A 19,408-nucleotide genomic window follows, 5' to 3' on the forward strand; every position below is an offset into this window, starting at 1 on the left:
CAAAATGAACTATTGAGACCTCATCAAGATAAAAAGCTTCTGCACTGCAAAGGAAACAGTCAACAAAACTAAAAAGCAGTTTGACGGAATGAGAGAAGATACTTGCAAATGACATACTGGATAAAGTGTTAGTATCCAAAATGTATAAAAAGTTATCAAACTCAACACCCCCCAAAACCAAATAATCCAGTAAAGGAATGGGGAGAAGCCATGAATAGACACTTCTCCAAAGAAGACATCCAGATGGCTAATAGACACATGAAAAGGTGTCCAACATCACTCATCATCAGAGAAAGACAAATCCAAACCATAGTGAGATACCACCTCATACCTGTCAGGATGGTTAAAATTAACAACTCAGGAAACAACAGATGTTGGGGAGGATATGGAGAAAGGGGAACTCTTTTACACTGTTGGTGGGAATGCAAACTGGTGCAGCTGCTCTGGAAAACAGAGTGGAGGTTCCTCAAAAAATTAAAAATAGAACTACCTATGACCCAGCAATTGCACTACTATGTATTTATTTAAAGGATATAAAAATGTTGATTTAAAGGGGCACATGTCCCCCAATGCTTATAGCAGCACTATCAACAATAGCCAAACTATGAAAAAAGCCCAAATGTCCATCAGTTGATGAGTGGATAAAGAAGATGTGATATGTATATATATACACAATGGAATATTACTTGATCAAAAAAGAATGAAATTTTGCCATGTGCAACAACATGGATGGAACTAGAATGTATTATCCTAAGCAAAATAAGTCAGTCAGAGAAAGACAAATATCATATAATTTCACTCACATGTGGAACTTCAGAAACACAACAGATAAACATAGGGGGAGGGAAAGAAAAATAAGATAAAAACAGAGAGGGAGGCAAAACATAAAAGACTTTTAAATACGCTGGAGGGGAGGTGGGTGGGGGTTAAATGGGTGGTTAAAGGGCTAAATAGGTGATGGGCATTAAGGAAGTCTCTTGTTGGGATGAGCACTGGGTGTTGTATGTAAGTGATGAATCACTGGGTTCTACTCCTGAAACTAATACTACACTGTATATTAACTTACTTGAATTTAAGTAAATAAATTTAAAAAAATGTTCAAGACATGTTAAATGAACAACTGACTCCAAATTGCCATTAAGTATGCTTGGTGTTATAGGATATACGAATTACCCCATCTACAGAATGTTAGGTTGACACCCAAGATATTCAAAGCCTCCCATATTCAATTTCCTACCAGTTTCTGGTTGTGCCGAAAAATAAACAACCAGCAAATGATTTCACCTCTTTCAAAAAAGCATTTACACTTAAAAAATGGGATGAGGTGGGATTACCTCTTCCTTAAAAATGTTTCTGGAGCTACTAAAAAACTTGCATTTACAAAACAGTTGATAACAATATTCCTCTGGATTGCACAAAAAAGGAGACAGGGACCACTGATAAGACATGGGATATGACACTAGTCAGTCTTGGTCCTTTCTCTCCTGCTTCATCAGAGGCTGGACTCCTCATTTTTAGTTTCTCCATTTTCTGTAGGTACATCTTCTTTAGTTTCTTGGTTAGCCACTTCAGCCTGTTTCCCTTTGCTCTCCCTTTCCCTTATGTTTGCACTTTTCTCCCTGAAGATTATCCTTTCCTGGTGCCTTTCTTGGCTTCATTTCCGCTTTTGCAGGAGTGGGTTCAGCCAACAACCTCACCCACCTCCTCTGGGGCTCCTCCTTTGCCACCTCTCAGGCATCGTGTTGGCAGGGCGGGTGCGTGCAGGGTTCCTGCCACCCACAGTGCCCCGAAGCTGGGCTGACTCCTAAATGTCCAGAATTTGTGATTTAATGTCTAGATTATTACACCACCCACTTATGTGAACAGAACTTTGTAAAGAGGGGTGCCTGGGGGGCTCTGTTGGTTAACTGTCCAACTCTTGGTTTCAGCACAGGTTATGATCTCATGGTTTCTGAGTTTGAGCCCCGTGTTGGGGTCTGTTCTATCAGCATGGAGCCTGCTTGGGATTCTCTCTCCCTCTCTTTCTGTCCCTCCTCCACTCATGCCGTCCCTGCCTCTCTCAAATCAATAAACTTGAAAAAAAAAAAGAACTCTGTAAAGAAAAATTTTGTTATAAACTTCTATGCTAATGTCACTGAGCATTTTCTAACACAACCATTTATTTTGTCAGCCTTTCAGGGTTTTTCTGTTTCGTGCAGACCAGAGCAATTGTCTAAAATTAGCAGTGTTCAGCAATTTCAAATCAGTTGCACGAGGACTATTGGAAGTACTAAAGTATTTTCCCATCTTACAAGAATTGGTATGTAAGGAACTATTTTCTATCTTGGTTATTTAAAAAAAATTTTTTTTAATTTTTTTTTGAGAGAAAGAGAGGCAGAGTACAAGCAGGGGAGGGGTGGAGAGAGAGGGAGACACAGAATCGGAAGCAGGCTCCATGCTCTGAGCTGTCAGCACAGAACCTGGCACTGGGCTTGAACTCAGGCTCTGTGAGATCATGACCTGAGCTGAAGTCAGAGGCTTAACTGACTGAGCCACTGAGGCGCCCCTCTATCTTGGTTACTAATAAAAATTTATACTTAGATCAAACTTATAATTAACAAAATTTCATTGGATTATAGTTAGTTTGCAGTTCCTTTCTTTTTCTTTTTACCTTTCAGCCCCCTTCATCCACTGGGAGAAATGGGTGAAGAAGGTCAAAAGATGAAAAATTCAGTTTTTAATAAACTAGTTGGGACATAGTGTGTCTCACAAGTTATACCTCAGCCATATATGAAAGAATCATACACAGGCTTGGAAGTAGAGCAGCACCTGACAATCTAATATATTAGCAAACTATTTTTACCGGGAACACTATTAGTGCGGCCATCACACTAAAAGCCAACATGAAGAAGAATATTCAGTTTTTTTTAAACTTTTTAAAAATGCTTTTATTTATTTTTGAGAGAGAGAGAGAGAGAGAGAGAGAGTGAGAGCAGGGGAGGGACAGAGAGAGAGAGGGAGGCACAGAACCCGAAGCAGGCTCCAGGCTCCGAGACATCAGCACAGAGCTCGATGCGGGGCTGGAAATCATGAACCGTGAGATCATGGCCTGAGCCGAAGTTGGAAGCTTAACCAACTGAGCCACCCAGGTGCCCCAAGAATATTCAGTTTTATTAGCACCAAACCTCATGTAGTTAGGCCAGGGAGGGATTTTAGAAACTGTGGACCGATCACTGTGTAGATGGGGAAACAGACACTTCCACATTATCCTGATGGTTTCAGGAAGAACTGGAACCAGAAGCCATGTTTCCTGAATATTCACCTCACAACTATAACAAAAGCAGAAAGAGGTTCTCAGTGTACGATTATGAATCAAGTATAGCACTACATCAAACAAATGAATAAACAAGTTTCCCTTTATCTTAAAATGGTGGCAGGATGCCATAGTTTGGTCCAGGGAATGACACGGAGTTTGTGACCTGTCACAGCTTAATTTGCCTGAATTGATACACAGGGGATCTTGGAGCCCTTGTAGAAGTGAGAGAGTGCTTGTTTATTGTTTGGTGTACTGAAATTCTGATGAAAACAATGGAAAGCATAGAAAAACAATCCTCTGGGCTGCTTTGACTGGACAGACAGGATCACCGGTAGAGGCCAAGGGAGCTCTTTTCCTGCGGCCCCGTGTATGGCTTGGGGATAGGAGCAGCTTGCTATAGCGACCCAGGGGACAGCTTGCTGCACAGAGATGGGAAAGAAGCATTCCCTCCACTGAGATGGACCCCAGCACTGCTGTCATACCTGAAGGGTGGGTGGCTATAGGAGCTTCACAAACAGTGCTCTTGGCTTTGGTATTAGGTTCTTGTGTAATAGAAGTACTCTTGTAGGCAGTACAACCCAGCGCAGGAGGCCTTGTGGTGAAGGATTAACCATCAGATACCAGAAGAACACAGGATCATCATCATCACACATCAATGATGACGCCCTGGAACACCTGGGGCTGGGGGCAGGCGCGGGCTGTGTAAGGGGTGGAATTCTCCACAAGCAAGTGCAAGCATAACATTGGGATATTGGTGTTAATATTATATTATCTGTCAACAATTTGATGAAGTCTAGAGACTTTGGGTGCTCAAACCAACCAACAAAACCCATGAAAATGCAACAGCAGCAGGCAAAGATTTTCAGGGAAGGTAAGTAAGCCGCATGCCTACCTCTTCCTATCTCCTTTACCTGGTTGAGAACTATTCAAATAAAACATCACTCGCTATGACCGTTGGACATGGAGTGTCCCTCAGGTATGGTTCGGCAATCAACATACAACCAACTTGGACAAGACACAGCACTGTGCTGAAGTGATGTTGTAATTCAGGATTTACTGCACATTCACCAGGTGCCAGATACTGCATGAGAACTGGTGATCGAAGGAGAGCTAAGTCGTGTTCCCTGCCCTTGACCAACTCAAGAGAGAAGAGATATGTGAAAAAAGTATCACACTGGCACATTAATATCAGGAATTTATAAGCAGTGTAAAAACCAAATGCTTTCATTTGGACAGAAAGAGCTAATACCACTTTCTTGGTGAATAATTGCCTTGCCCAGGAGAGAAGAAAACTAGCAACGAGGGTGACAGAAGAAGCAAGAGTGAGGACAGGAGCCTGGCCCAGGAGGCATGCCTGGGCTCTCCTGCACCCCTTATCAGGACGTCTGTCCTAGGGAGTGTGCACCTCCCTGCTGCAGCCTCCATGCACTTTGGACTCATTCAGTTTGAGTCAGTAGTCACTATTCAGCGAGTGTGGACTTACTCCTAGAGAGGCACAATCTGTTCATCCTACAATGGCAAAAGTTTGGGTCTTTAAATATCACATTCTTTCATGTAGATTTGGCAAAAGTATTAGAATAGAAATCAGAAAAATGCTCACTACAGAAAGGGGATATTTTAGTTTTATGTAAACAGCAGAGTTAACAATGTTGAATATTTTCTAAGTGGACAGATTTGGAAAAATAATGTTCCATTTGAATAATTCGGCTGACAATAATCTGAGATGAAAAATAAGGTAACAACAATGATAATACACTGCTTTTTGAGTCACTATTGAGTACCAGATACTGTCTAGCACTTTTGAACCATGCTTCATTTTCTGTGAAGTATTTATAAAAGTATACACTAAGACTCAGGGAGGCTGAATTTCCTCAGCTGATCAATACCAGGGTCTGAGTTCAAAACTGGATCTTTGAGACCCCAAGTCCATGAGCCAGAATGCCTCTCGAGAAATCAAGATGAAGTTATGAAAGTTTCTTTTAGAGTCTTTCTATGTTATAATAAATGCGATAAACAAATGCATAGTTAATGCCACTAATCTGAACCCTACCTAAACTCTCATGCCCTAAATGATTATAAAGATTATCTTTTGGAGCTCAAAATTTACGAAGTAGGAAAGAGCCCAACCATGACTTATCTATCACCTATATGAGACAGGTTTATCAGGATTCTTTTTATTTTTCTTTCTTTTTTTTTTTATGCCTCCAAAGGCCATTCCAGAATGTACATTTCTTCAGTTTCATGAACAGAGAAGGGTGAAAAGAATCTCAGGGTGACCCAGATGGGTAGGCTCAGCTTGGATGAGGAACTCATCTGTAGACTAGCCACTGTGGCCAGGAAGATGGAATAAGAGAAGGAGAGGACATCTTCTATTCAAACCACAGGTTTATGCGGGAGGTGAAGGGAAAGAGGGGGTAATAGGAGGGCCGGGGAGGTTTTTCAGAAGAGATGGGCTGCTGGGCAGACAAGTCAATGGATACCTGTATCTCAGGTGTCATGCTCAATAATTCCCCCACTTCCCAAGGTGTATAAATAGTCATGTCTCTTTTCTTATTTTTTCATATGGTTTCATATTTTACATGAAAAATTTTAATACATTTGGAATTGATTTTGATATAAGTATAAAGTACACATCTAATGTCTTATGCTTTCCAAGTTGATATCTAAATGCCCCAATGAACCATCATGCCATAAGTTATAGAAATAAGACCTGTAGGAATTATACATATTTTCTTCCTTATTTGTATCGTATTTTATATTTGTATGTTATTTATATATTCTGTATATTCACTAGTTCCTTTCCCTCTCTCTGTTTCCCTCATTTTTTCTTTTCAAATTAAACTTAATTATTAAAAGACAAATATTTTTAATAGTACAGGTGATACTATTTTTTGTTTTAGACAAACTTGTTTTTGTGTGTAGAACTTGAATCTTAGATGATGTGATGGCTGGAGCTGCTGCAACCCCTTTGCCACTAAAAGGGGAGATCCTGGAAGTGCTAGACACCATAACCAGACACCAAATTTGCTGGTGCTTTGATCTTGGACTTCCTAGCCTTCAGAACTATGAGTGATAAATTTCTCTTGTTTATAAGTCACTCAGTCTGTGGTAGTTTACTACAGCAGTCAGAATGGACTAAGACACCAGGTAGGTTTCTTTTTTGTTGTTGTTTAAACTTTGACTCCCCTTCACCCATTTATCCTACTCTCTGCCCCTGCCTCTGGCAACTGCCCGTCCATCCTCCAGATCTATGAGCTTGTTCAGTTTTTGTTAAGATTATTTATTTATTGAGAGAGAGAGAGAGAGAGAGAGAGAGCAGGGAGGGGCAGAGAGAAAGACAAGGTAAGAATTCCAAACAGGCTCTACACTGTCAGCGTAGAGCCCAATGTAGGGCACGAACCTACGAACCGTGAAATCATGACCTGAGTTGAAGTCAGAAGTTTAACCCACTGAGCTACCCAGGCACCCTGCGTTTTTATTTTTATGGTTTATTTGTTTTGTTTTGTTTTTAGATTTCACATATAAGAGAGATTTATAGAAATCAAGGAAATTCTTGCTCAATGCACTAAACAAAAGGAATAAAACCTGAGAATCTGAGACCTGAGAAGTTGGACTAAGAAAAATAGAAGGTCTAATAAGTTTTAGGTTAGCACTGATAGATGAGAATTCTGTTTCAGAATTAAAGTTGAGAATACCATCATGCATTATGAATTTGGGAAAATTTTCTATTTACACAGTGCAGAGATGTCATGGAAATATGGTTTTGGCACTAGGCAGGGCTCTGAGAATCATAAAATAGAATTTCTCATTTAAGAGACTAGAGAACCGAGGATGAGGAATGTGAAAAGGTCTTGTTTGTAGTCTTCCCAAGTTCTGATTGAGCACTGGTGTGTTTTATAGATTTAGTCTTAGTGACTGCCATGGACCATTCAGAATCCTACAGACAAAATCAAAGGACGACTGAAGTCACAATCCTAGAACTACTTTGACGAGAATTGTTGACGGGATAGGACATTGAATTCAGTGACTATACTTAATCCAGTCCAGCACCAGATGAGAACATGACTCTTGCTGACAGAAAGACTCATTTGAGCCTTATGGCAAAGAGGTATACCTTCCTTATTTTGTGATATGAGCACTTCTTTGCCAAGTTCTGCAACAACGTATTGACTTAATTTTGGTTACCAGCAGTTTCTAAACTTTTTTTTTTTAATCAGTGGACCCTTTTGCCAAATAAATTGTGTGTAGATGTGTGCAACAGATCAAGGCAGAGCTCTTTTATTTGTGCAGGAAGTCCCAGAACCCCACACATGATTTCATCTACCTTTCCATACTCTCAAGGACACTTTTTTTTAAAAAGTTTTTTTTGATGTTTTATTTATTTTTGAGACAGAGAGAGACAGAGCATGAACGGGGAAGGGGCAGAGAGAGAGAGAGAGACACAGAATCGGAAGCAGGCTCCAGGCTCTGAGCCATCAGCCCAGAGCCCGATGCGGGGCTCGAACTCACGGACCACGAGATCGTGACCTGGCTGAAGTCGGACACTTAACCGACTGAGCCACCCAGGCGCCCTCGAGGACACTTTTAATTCACTCCCTATCTACTGAGATCTACCTTTATGAGAGACCCTGTGGAGTTGGGACCAGACCACTGGGAAGGAGGCTTCCGAGGGATGCCGGTTTCTCTGATGTGGTACAATGAGGTTGGTTCTGAGAGGGTTGGAAAACTGGAAACTGAAATCAACATCAGCCACTGGAACCTACTGCTGTTGGCAGCCTGAAGAAATATCGCTGGGGCCATGCTGATAGAGACAAAAAAAAAATGACATTTGAGTAAATATACAAAAGCAGCTAGGGAATGAGACAGGCATATAAGTAGATCAATTAAGATTCCAGGCCTGTGGTGATGGTGGCTTGCCCTGGGATGGCATTGGGGATGGCAAGAAGCAGGAGATGGCAAGTAGTAGTAGAATATATTTCTAAGTTAGGGTTAACAGGATTTCCTGATTGAATTTAAAAGGAGATAGTTAAGGATGATTTAAAACTTTTCGGTATTAGATATTAGAAAGATGCATGTCATTAAGTGACATTACATCCAAACTATGCCAAAACAATTGTTCGATTTTATAAGTTTACTAAAAAACTTAACAGAGTGAGACAGAACTAACCTAAAGTGATCCCAAAAAAGTGGCTAATTTACTTATTTAGAAAACATTAGAGACTTCCCTTTCTGGACATGATGGCGTAGCACGGGCCAGATTTACCTCTCGCTGAAATAACAACAACAAAAAAGGGACTAATTACATGAAGCAATGGTCTTCAAGACACAGGACTTGAAGGAAAAGAACAGTGATCCATGGGAGAAAGGAAACACAGAAGGTGAACTTGGCCATTGCCCAGTCATACTCAGAGGGGTACAAACACCAGCACAGCCACATGCCCTCTCCTCAGAAGTCTGAGTCCCAGCTTCCCAGAAGACTTCCACTAAGTTGTTTTTTTTTTTTTTTTTAAATGCTTATTTAGTTTTGAGAGAGAGAGGGAGAGAGAACCAGTGTGGGAGGGGCAGAGACGGGGGGTGGGGGGGGGTGGGGGTGGTATACAGGATCTGAACTGGGCTCTGCCCTGACAGCAGTGAGCCCAATGTGGGGGCTAGAACTCACAAACAGTGAGATTGTGACCTGAGCAGAAGTCAAACAGTTAACTGACTGAGCCACCCAGGCACCCTTGACCAAGTTTTAATGCTAAAGCCCCATCCCTTTCTTTTTGCTCCTACAGGCACAGGGATAGTAGCTGAGTCCTGCAATTTGCTATCAATCTGATACTTCCGTACAACTCTTTCAGTTCTCCAATATCAGCTTCAACAATTCCTTATGCTAAAACCTCTCTGTTGTGTGGCTGACTGGTATAGAATTGTTCTTGTTCTGACTGGTATAGAATTCCTACTATGTGTCAAGCTGCATACCAGGTCATTTACATTTAAGCCTTAGAGAAGTTAGTTAATTTCCCCTGAGGTTATGGAAATGCTAATGGTACATCCAGGATCCAAGTGTATCTCATTATAAAGGCTTTGTTTGCTCTCAGTCACTAAGTAACACTATAGTTGGATAAAGGGTTTTGAAAGAAAAGTAAGGCTTTCATCATTACTCCTGGGATTATGGCTAAAGCCAGGATTATTTCTATTTATGTGTTACTTTTTGCTTCAAAAGATACTGAAGACTAGAAGGCTAGAGAAGGGAAGGGAGAGTAATTTGATCTCAGGAAGTCTAGAAAAATTATTTCAATGCCTATAAGAAAGTATTGAAACTTCCCATGTTTTTTGTTTGTTTGTTTTTGTTTTTGTTCTTTTGTTTTTTGGTGGGGGTGCTTGTGGTGACCCTTGAATACCAAACACAAGTTTAGCAAATGTGGACCATAAGAACTGTTACATGCAAGTTGTAACATCTTGGATTTGGCAATCTTTAGTTTGTCCATTCCCTTGAGGGAAGTCTAAAATGTGTTTCAAAATAGTAAAGTCTTGGTAGGTCCTGACTTGCAAACATTTGGCTGACTTAGAATAGCTCAGGTAGGCATAATTTTGAATTTCGGTTCCAGTTTCTTTCTTCCCTTGCAATAGTACCTTCCATTTGTTTGTTTCGTTTTTTTTGTTTGTTTCCTAGAGAGTTACTATTTCCTATATATATATAGAAGTATAGAGAGTTATCATTTTGTGATACTGACTGGGCTCAACATCTCTTCTCAATTCTCCATTTCCAGAACTACCTCCGTTCCCACTCGTTCCCACTTCTTAAGGACTGAAGGGGAAAAGCTATGCCCTCTCCAACATTAGAACCTCACATACATGTTCTTAAAGAGCAATGTTATAAAAACTAGAGGGTATGCATCATTGAAATGAGCTTGAATTCATGCCGTGTTATATGTGCAGATGAGATAATAAGGGATTTGGGGACTTTGCTTCTAGCATGGTATAGTGACAAAAATTGTATTTACTCTTGAAAAATAAATGACTAAAAAACCGGACAAAGTATATGAAGCAGCTATTTCCAAGAACTGGAGTACAGGAAATATATAATGCCATAATGCCTTAGAGAAGGGAAACACTTGAGGTGACCTCCCACCATTTTTTCAGTTTTCTGCCTAGGGACACTTCCCTCATTGACGTGCAGAGAGAGAGATCACAAGAAAGGCACACTGGCCTTACTGAGTTGAGTGAAAGAAATTAGGAGGTAGGGAGTTTGAGATAGTTGGAAGATGTAGGGTAGGGTTCTGGATGGGATCACTCTACAGAAAAAAAAAGGAGCTTTAGAAATCTGTACTAAGGGTCCCTTTCATTCTTGGCAAAATCCTTAGCTGCACATGCGTGGAGTGACACTTAAGAGGCCAGGAAAAGAATAGCCAGGGGGCCGTAGTCTGAACAATTCAGAATTCATACATGGCAGAGAGTTGTTTAAGCTCTCACCAGCCAGAGTGGAGATTCTTGATACTCAACTAGAGCATTGAGAAGACACCCCAGAAGGGCTCTATCTTGGAACATGGGCTATACTATCCCTAGGGTAGTGTATACTATGCCCAGTGAGGTTAGATGCACCCTAACAAAGCTCAAAAACTTTGGGAGATCAAGCTGCTCGGCCAGTAACTTAAATTTCTTGTAAGTACTTTTTAAAGGAAGACAAAATGTAGTAAGCCCTCAACTGAATTACATTCATAATCTCCATTCAGCCAACTAAGAATTATTGAATATTACAAGAAACAGGAAATGGAATGTATAACCAAGGGTAAAAAAAAAACCTTGATAAACAGCGAGACATGGCAGAGATTAGCAAACATGGACCTTAAGATTATTTAAAACATATAAATATGCTGAAATGCTTAAGGATGTAATGAAACTCTGAGCATAATGAGGAGATAAATGGAAGATGAAACTTCTAGAAATGAAAAATATAGTATCTGAAATAAACATCTGCTGGATAGGATTAAGAACAGATTAGAAACTGCAGAAGAAAAGATGAGTTAACTTGAAGACATAACAATAGACTCTACACTGAAGCACAGACAGAAACAAAGACTGGAAACTGCTTTTGGCTAGAGAACTCCCTGGTCCATGTTTAAACACCTCCCAGGAGGAAGGGGTAGCCACAACCCAATGACTGTTTGATGTGGGGTACAGTCATCCCAGGATGGGGTCATAGCTGTGAGCATTTAGAAGCCTATAATCCTGGCAGCTAGGGAAGGGGGATACAGACCTTAGTCTTGAAAAAGGGATAAGAAACTATACTTCAGCATCAACTATACTGTTTTTTTTTTTTTAAATAATTTTAGAATTGACTATGAAGTGTTACAAAAATAAAACAAAACCCCGATTTATACAAACCTCTTCTGTAAAAACTCATTTGAAAAGAAAAAAACCACAATGGTCTTTTATGTTTACTTTGGACACATAGACTTCCTCTAAATTCTTACTATAATTTTAAAAGTTTATAAAATGAATCTACATATAACTATAAATTATTTGAAAACAAAGCTGCTTTTTTTTTTTGATTGATAAATAAGCTCTAAGAGGGTAGGGATTTTGTTGTTGTTTGTTCCTTTTTGTATCCCAAGTATCTAGAATAGTGTTGTGTATACCTAAGTAAATGAACAATCAATGAATGGATTGGGCTTTATTACACATTGAAATAGTATTTCCTATTGTTTCCCTCAAGGTGGTGCTGTGTACAGTATAAAGGGTCTCTTAAACAATGTCCTTTTTTTTTCTAATATAGCCTTGATAGCTGATACATTTCCTTTTACTATACGTCTTTTTTTGTTTGTTTGTTTGTTTGTTTAGCCTTCCATTCTTTCTGACCTCCTGATCTTTTAGATTTATTTTCTATACTGGAAGAGACTCACAAGATTTCCAGGGTTGTTTGCTTTCTTATCTTTTCTTCCCACCATGTATCTCTACCTAATTGTACAGGAAAACCTTCCTTTGAATTCTTCTTGAATGATATTACATATTTGCTTCATTTCCACCTACTGTGTCTATCATTTATTATAGCAGGATTTATCTGACAGACTTTGATACATCTAGTGTCAAATTTTCCATTTTTCTGTTTCTTATTTTCTTCTAGATGTTTGTTTAGTATTTTTGAAAGTTTAGATTTTAAACTGGTCTTTTTTTTAATAATTGCTTTATGGAGATATACTGGCATAGAATAAACTAATGTTTACATTATATAATTTAATGTTTGACATACGCATGTACCTTTGAAACCATCACTACAATCAAGATAATGATCGTATCATTACTTCCAAAAGTTTCCACATTTCCCTTGGTAATTCCTTCCCACTCCATCCCTCCCTTTCCCTACCCTACCTTCTGAAGGTAATCACTGATACACTTCCTGTAACTATAGATTACTTTTTATTTTTTAGAGTTTTATGTAAATGCAGTCATATGCTATTTACTCTTTTCCTTCTGGCTTCTTTCACTCATCAGAATTATGTGCACCCATCATTCATTTCTCTTTATTACAATCAGTCATTTCTAGTGTTTCTTGCATGAATATACCACAATTTGCTAATCCACTCACTTATTTATATACTCTGGGGGTTCTCCTGAGTTTTTGGCTCTTACAAATAAAGTTGCTATGAACATTTGTGCATAGACTTTTGCATGGATGCTTTTGTTTCTCTCGGGTAAACATGTAGGGGTGGAATAGCTGAATCTTATGGTAAATACATGCTTAACTTTTAAAGAAACTGTCAAACTATTTTCCCAAGTGGATGTACTATTTAACATTCCCACCGACAGTGTATGAGGGTTTCCGTTTCTTCACATCCTTGCCTTCCTTGGCATAGAAGATCTTTTTAATGTGGCTATACTAATATGTGTAAAGTGGTGATTTGTCTCTCCTTGTTATTAATTTCTTATGTTTAGATACATTCAGCTTCTCATGAATTCCATAAAGTCTTATACATACTGACCTTAATTATTAGATATAAAGGAGAAAAATGTATGAATAGAGAAAAGTGTGTTTTTAAGAAATTCAAGCAGTTAGTTATTCTTAAAATGATTGACACTAGATACAGTAAGATCCATATATTACATTTAGGCCTTGAATATAGGGGGGCCTAGGATAGATTTGGGAGAAATTATGTGAGAGGTATCATGAAACCCTTTCCTCATTCCCCTACTACCTTGTGCTGTCTCCTAACAGGAGCGCTCAAATGACATTTCCCCCTCTTTGGCTTTTCAAAGTTTTCCTGACTTCAAGAGCCCCCTTTTAAAACCAAGTGTTGCTTGGAAAGTGACTACTTTAACCCTAGCCATCTCCTAGCACTAGAGGAGTTCAAGTCTTGCAAGGTCTCGTGGGGATGGAACGCATTGGTCACGCAGGGAGCAGGCTTGTCTGGGGCTGCTGCTACTGAGCTAACTCCCACCCTCACAGGAGTCTCTATCCTCTTTGCCTCCCCCCCCCCGCCCCCCAACTGTAAAGACTTCAGGTTTCTCATATGTGCAAATACTGGCTGAGGTCCGAGGAGCACAGAAGTGCACTATGCCCATTCCACCCCTTAGAATATACTGACTTAGCATAGTTACGGTGACTTCTTTCACAGTTATGCAAGACATGCATTCCAAGCACAAATTCATGCAAATAGAAAACATTTCAATTGATTGTAACAAATGTAAGCCAATGTTTGAAAACTACATGGGCACATAAAATACATTCTAATTTATCTTTTCTATCCCCCTTCCTCACGTCTTCCTCTTTCTCAGTGCCTGGCATGTAGTGTTGGGGGGGGGGGAGGGGTGGTGGTGGTTTACATCCAAAGCCAGTCATGTAAAGTGCACTACACTGTAGTTTCAAGTTAGCAAGGTGGGAATCAGGAATTTGAAAGAATTTAGCAAGGGGTGCCATGTCACCTTGATGAGTCACCATGATCAAGTTACCAAAATTTTCTATGCCTTAATCTCTTCAACTGCAAAGATAGGATAATGATTGTGCCTAAACCCTAGGATTGTTGTGAGGATGAAGTTCATTTATTCTATGTAAAGCTCTTAGGACATTGCTTGATAGATAAATAGGGGGCACAATGTAAGTACTGGCTGTAATTTTTATTAAGGAGCTGGAATTCCAAAAATACTGTCTCTCAACACTAAAAAAAACCCACAAGACAAAAGAATAAATAGCTGGATGTTCCAGACACAAGCCATTTGATGAAATTAAAATCTTTGCTATTTCAAAATGAACGTTAACCACTATTAATGGTTAATTTTGAGACAGGAAAGATTTTAATAATTTTTCAGAAATGTTCCTATTTTTTACTCTATTGCCCTGTAATTGCCATTAGCATTTACATCCTGTTTCCTAAGAATGGTCTTCTGCCCATGTAATGTGACTTTAGTGTTGAACTTGATTCATTCCCTTAGCCCTTTGCAATGTCACAATAGTTAGTACCTTGCTTTCCTCCTGACATCTTAATGAGATTAATTTTTTCAACATAGATCTTTGTTAATTAGGACATAGGCTAAAACTCTGGCAAAATGGAAACTTTTATAATTCTATTATCTAGACTAGTATTTCTCAGCGCAGGTGCCTATTAAACAGCAGAACATCTACCAAGAAAAAAAATAAAAGTAAAAGCATCTGAAGTGGGTAGGGGCAGGGATCAAGGCCTCGGAACCTGCATTTTTAAGAGTTTGCAATTTAGGTACACATAAATAAGCACAGTATTGAAATAAGTGCTTTTATTGATTAGAGATTATAAAATTTTTGTTGCTTTCACAGAACTTTAGCATTAGAAAAGGTGTGGGGGAATCTCTAGTTCTTCTCAATTTCTAAAATGCAGAGAAGGCATCTCAATTTCCCAAAATCTCTGTAAAGGGCAGAAGTAGGGCTAAAGCTTTTTTTTTTCTTAGTTTTTTTTTTTTTTTTTTTTAAGTTTTTTCATTTTGAGAGAGGAAGAGAATACAAGCAGGGAGCGGAAGAGAGCGAGAGTGAGCGAGAGCAAGAGAGAGAGAGAGAGAGAGAATCCTAAGCAGACTCTGCACTGTCAAGTGTTGAGCCCAATGTGGGGCTGAAACTCAAGAATGATGAGATCATGACCTGAGCTGAAATCAAGAGTTGGAGGCTTAACTGACTGAGCCACCCAGGTGCCTCAGGGCTAAAACTTCTTGATTCCCTGTGCTCTCTCTCTCTCTTTTTTTCTCCTGTGCCCTTTATAATACATTGTATTCTTCTTACAATTTCAATTAAAACATTTTTTACTGTTTAGTTATTTTTGAGAGAGAGAGCATGAGCTGGGGAGGGGCAGAGAGAGGGAGACACAGACTTTGAAGCAGGCTCCAGGCTCTGAGCCGCCAGCACAGAGTCTGACATAGGGCTTGAACTCATGAACTGTAAGACCATGACCTGAGGCAAAGTCGGACTCAACTTACTGAGCCACCAAGGCACCCCTCAATTTAATTCTGAAGTTAATTTATTTATTGTTAGATCAGTGTATTTGGAAAAAAAAATTTTATTTTATGACTTTTCACTCTTTTGGGGATAGGAAAAACACTATTAAGTGACAAGCAGAGCCAGTTAAGTATATTAACTCTGGGGAAGAAACTAAACCAAAATTCACATAGTTGTATTTCTTTCTTGAATAAACAAGCATATATAAGAAAACATCATTTTCTTAGACAATAATTTTAGTCATCATCATGACCATCATCATCATCACCAATTCTTAGTTCAGTCACTAAATTCAATTAATTAATATCAGTCATTGAAAGTTTTAGCAGGTCTCTAAGGCCTGTGAGAAATATAATTATTGGTCAAATATCCTAAGAATGTATGCAAGTTAGTTGAGTCAGAGGATATTGGAAAATAGCTTCAGTCCAGTGCCATAAATACACTTTCCCAGTTCAGGTTAGTATATAAAAGTTAGACTGGATTTGAGACTTCCTACTAGTTAGAAGGACTAACCCTATAAGCAGGTATACAGAGAAGATATTATTTCAGACCTCTCTTGACTAGAGATATACCACTAAGTACCTATCATGGAGAGGGTTTTAGTACCAGGTAAAATCTGACAAATGAAAGTTCAGAGTGGAAACGACCTATTTCACTTCAAACCAATTATTGCCTTTATGGATTCAGGGCTAACTTATCAGGCACAATAGCACAGTGTATGTGCCCACAATATTTTTAGAGATCCGTGAAAATATTTTAATTTCTTTTAAAATTATAAGAAACAGAACTTCTTTTTTCTTTTTTTTTTTTATTTTTTATTTTTTTTTTCAACGTTTATTTATTTTTGGGACAGAGAGAGACAGAGCATGAACAGGGGAGGGGCAGAGAGAGAGGAAGACACAGAATCGGAAACAGGCTCCAGGCTCTGAGCCATCAGCTCAGAGCCTGAAGCGGGGCTCAAACTCACGGACCGCGAGATCGTGACCTGGCTGAAGTCGGACGCTTAACCGACTGCGCCACCCAGGCGCCCCAGAACTTCTTTTTTATTAAAGAAGAATTTTTAGGGTTAGACACATGTTTTAATTTGTTTTTCATATTACAGAAAAAAGAGCCCATTTTTAGGCCCCATAAAGATCTATTGAATTTTGCCTAAAACAGAAAAACTTAAATATTGAAATATTTAAAATTGTATAAAATATTTTTTTAGAAAGAGTGGGGGAGGGACGGAGAGAGAGAGAGAGAGAGAGAGAGAGAGAGAGGGAGAGAGAGAATCTTAAGCAGGCTCCATGCCCAGCACAGAATCCAATACAGGGCTTGATCTCACAACTGTGAGATCATGACCTGAGTGGAAATAGATTAGACACTTAACCAACTGAATCACCCAGGTGTCTCTATATAAAATAATATTACTATTAATATTGTTATGATGGGAGGGACTTATGAAAGCAAAAAGTGGTCCATGAAGGTCATTATGCTTCCCTGCATTGATCCATAGATTTTCGATATATTTGCGATTGCTTGGTGGATTCATTCATCACTAAACTTTGGTTCCAGTACTTTTTTATGATGATGAATTCTAGCAAACTCCCTAAAGAACAATGCTGCTAGATGTAACCTTTTGATTGTTTTCTAGTTATTTGATAAATTATGACCAATGGAATATTTCTAATGTCACTTGCTCTCTCAGCTCCCCATTTGTTCCCCAATCTCCACCCTTTCCTAGTTTCCTTTCCTACAGAACATACTCTAGAACACTCAAACAATATCACATAGATGGTCAAGGAAACCTATCATGGGATCAAATAATAATTTGCAATTGCAAATTTCATTAATATTTAGTTATTAAACAATTATAGAAAAGGGTAAAGTTAAGTTAATGGTGGGCCATTGGAAAGCAGTGATCTTTTAGGGAGATTTATGAGATTCCTTTCTGCCTGCCACACTTGTGTACCTTGAATGAGAAGTACAGCAACATGTAGAGAACTGTTGGAGAGACACTGGGGCTCATCCTGAAAATGCGAGCACACAAGTCTGGGCTCCCCCTTGGCATCACCAGTCTCCAGTGAATTTCTCTATGCAATTGCCTATTTAATTCAGGAGATTAGTTTTCTCTTCCTAATTTCAAATCTTAATGCCACAAAGTTGAAAAGTTTAAAAAAGAGAAGAGCACATTAAAAATAAACAAGGACCTTATAAGCTGGCAATTAGATAATATTTAAGCATTATCTTGTATCAACTTTAAGACCAGGGACTAGTTATTTATTGCAATTCTGAATTAAGAGGATTTTTGAAAAGGGGCTTTGGATATAATTTAACGATAGCCCTGATTTAAACAGAAGGTGGTGTTTTATGATGAAGTTGAATACTACATGCTTCAATGTCAAAACATAACTTACTGCATTCATATCCATCCCTGGGCACCTTGGCAAGAGCTGATTACATCCATCTTTTTATGCTCTACATTATCTTTCCAGCATGTTTATTTCCCTTGTAAGCCAGAGATTGGTTATTTCAACATGGTTTTTTAAAAAAAATTCTTTTGCAGTTTAATTAAAATCTTGTTTTTAGGAAATGCTTTATACTCTTCCTGAATTGAAAAGTCTAAAGACGTAGACATGGGAGGAGAGTTAACTGCATTTAGGTAATGAAAGCCAAATTCCTGATTTCATATCTATTAGAGACTGAACTTGAAATCTGTGCATAGCAGATTTTTCAGAAGACCTATGTCATGATTATTGAACATGCATACTAAAGAAATTATAAAACTGTTTTAAAATAATAGTTTACATAGTGTTGGTCAACATAACTGTCATCAACAAAGACAGTCCATACCCAGCTGGGAGTCCTAACACAGAAAGGTTGTCACCACAAAGCAATGGCTTCCTTGGTGAAGTGAGTGCTGGGATCACAAATGCTTCAAGGGCTCAGAGAAGAGAAGTGAGTAAACTCAGGGTGGGAGCAGTTGGGAACAGTTTCAAGGAGGTGATGGATCATAAATGAGAGAAGGGCTTGGAGAAGGGAACTGGGAGGAGGCAATGGTGTAACCATAGGGAGGCAGCAATGAGTCATCAGTATGATTGATGAGAAACATAAATAGCTGAATTGCAAATTTTACAAACATAAAGGACAGGAAGAACTAATCAGATCTAGCCTCCTAGCTTTAGGGAAGTAAGGTCTTATTATCCCATCTTGCAGATAAAACATCTGAGGCCAAAATATCTGGAGAGGTCAAAGGAGGTGACTAAGTCCTTAGTCCAGTGATTTTTTTTTTCCCAAACTTCCAGAGGTATTTTTAAACATGTAGATTTTGGGACTCAAATTCCAGGGAGTCTGACTCAGTTGGCGGGGGGGGGGGGGGGGGGGGCCCCGGGGGGGCCCTTTTTTTATAATACCTTCAGAGGGTCCCCAGATTTGGGAACCTCACTTGGGCGGTGGTGGTGCTTTGATATAATAGGTACTCAGGGAACACCCTATGCCATATTCCTATTTTAAGACTAATCCTAATAAGTTTTCATCAACTCTGGATAGATGAACAACAAGGGTTTATCCCATCACTGGCATTCTTTTACCCATTTTCCTAGTTCTCGAAAAAATGCTTTCGCAACCAGAAAATGGAGACCTGCCATCACTGCTTGGGAATTTGAAAAAATTGACATATATGTGGGTCCAGGATCCTT

General features: G+C 39.1%; 1 long non-coding RNA gene across 1 annotated transcript in view; it reads right to left on the reverse strand.

The window, feature by feature from the left end:
- The window catches only part of LOC121038064 (uncharacterized), a 259,619-nt gene that overhangs the window by 57,166 nt on the left and 183,045 nt on the right, over nucleotides 1-19,408 (reverse strand). The gene's annotated exons all lie outside the window — the stretch shown is intronic.

This window comes from Herpailurus yagouaroundi, unplaced genomic scaffold (assembly GCF_014898765.1).
Source record: "Herpailurus yagouaroundi ecotype Mexico unplaced genomic scaffold, PumYag 165, whole genome shotgun sequence".
Lineage (NCBI taxonomy): Eukaryota > Metazoa > Chordata > Mammalia > Carnivora > Felidae > Herpailurus > Herpailurus yagouaroundi.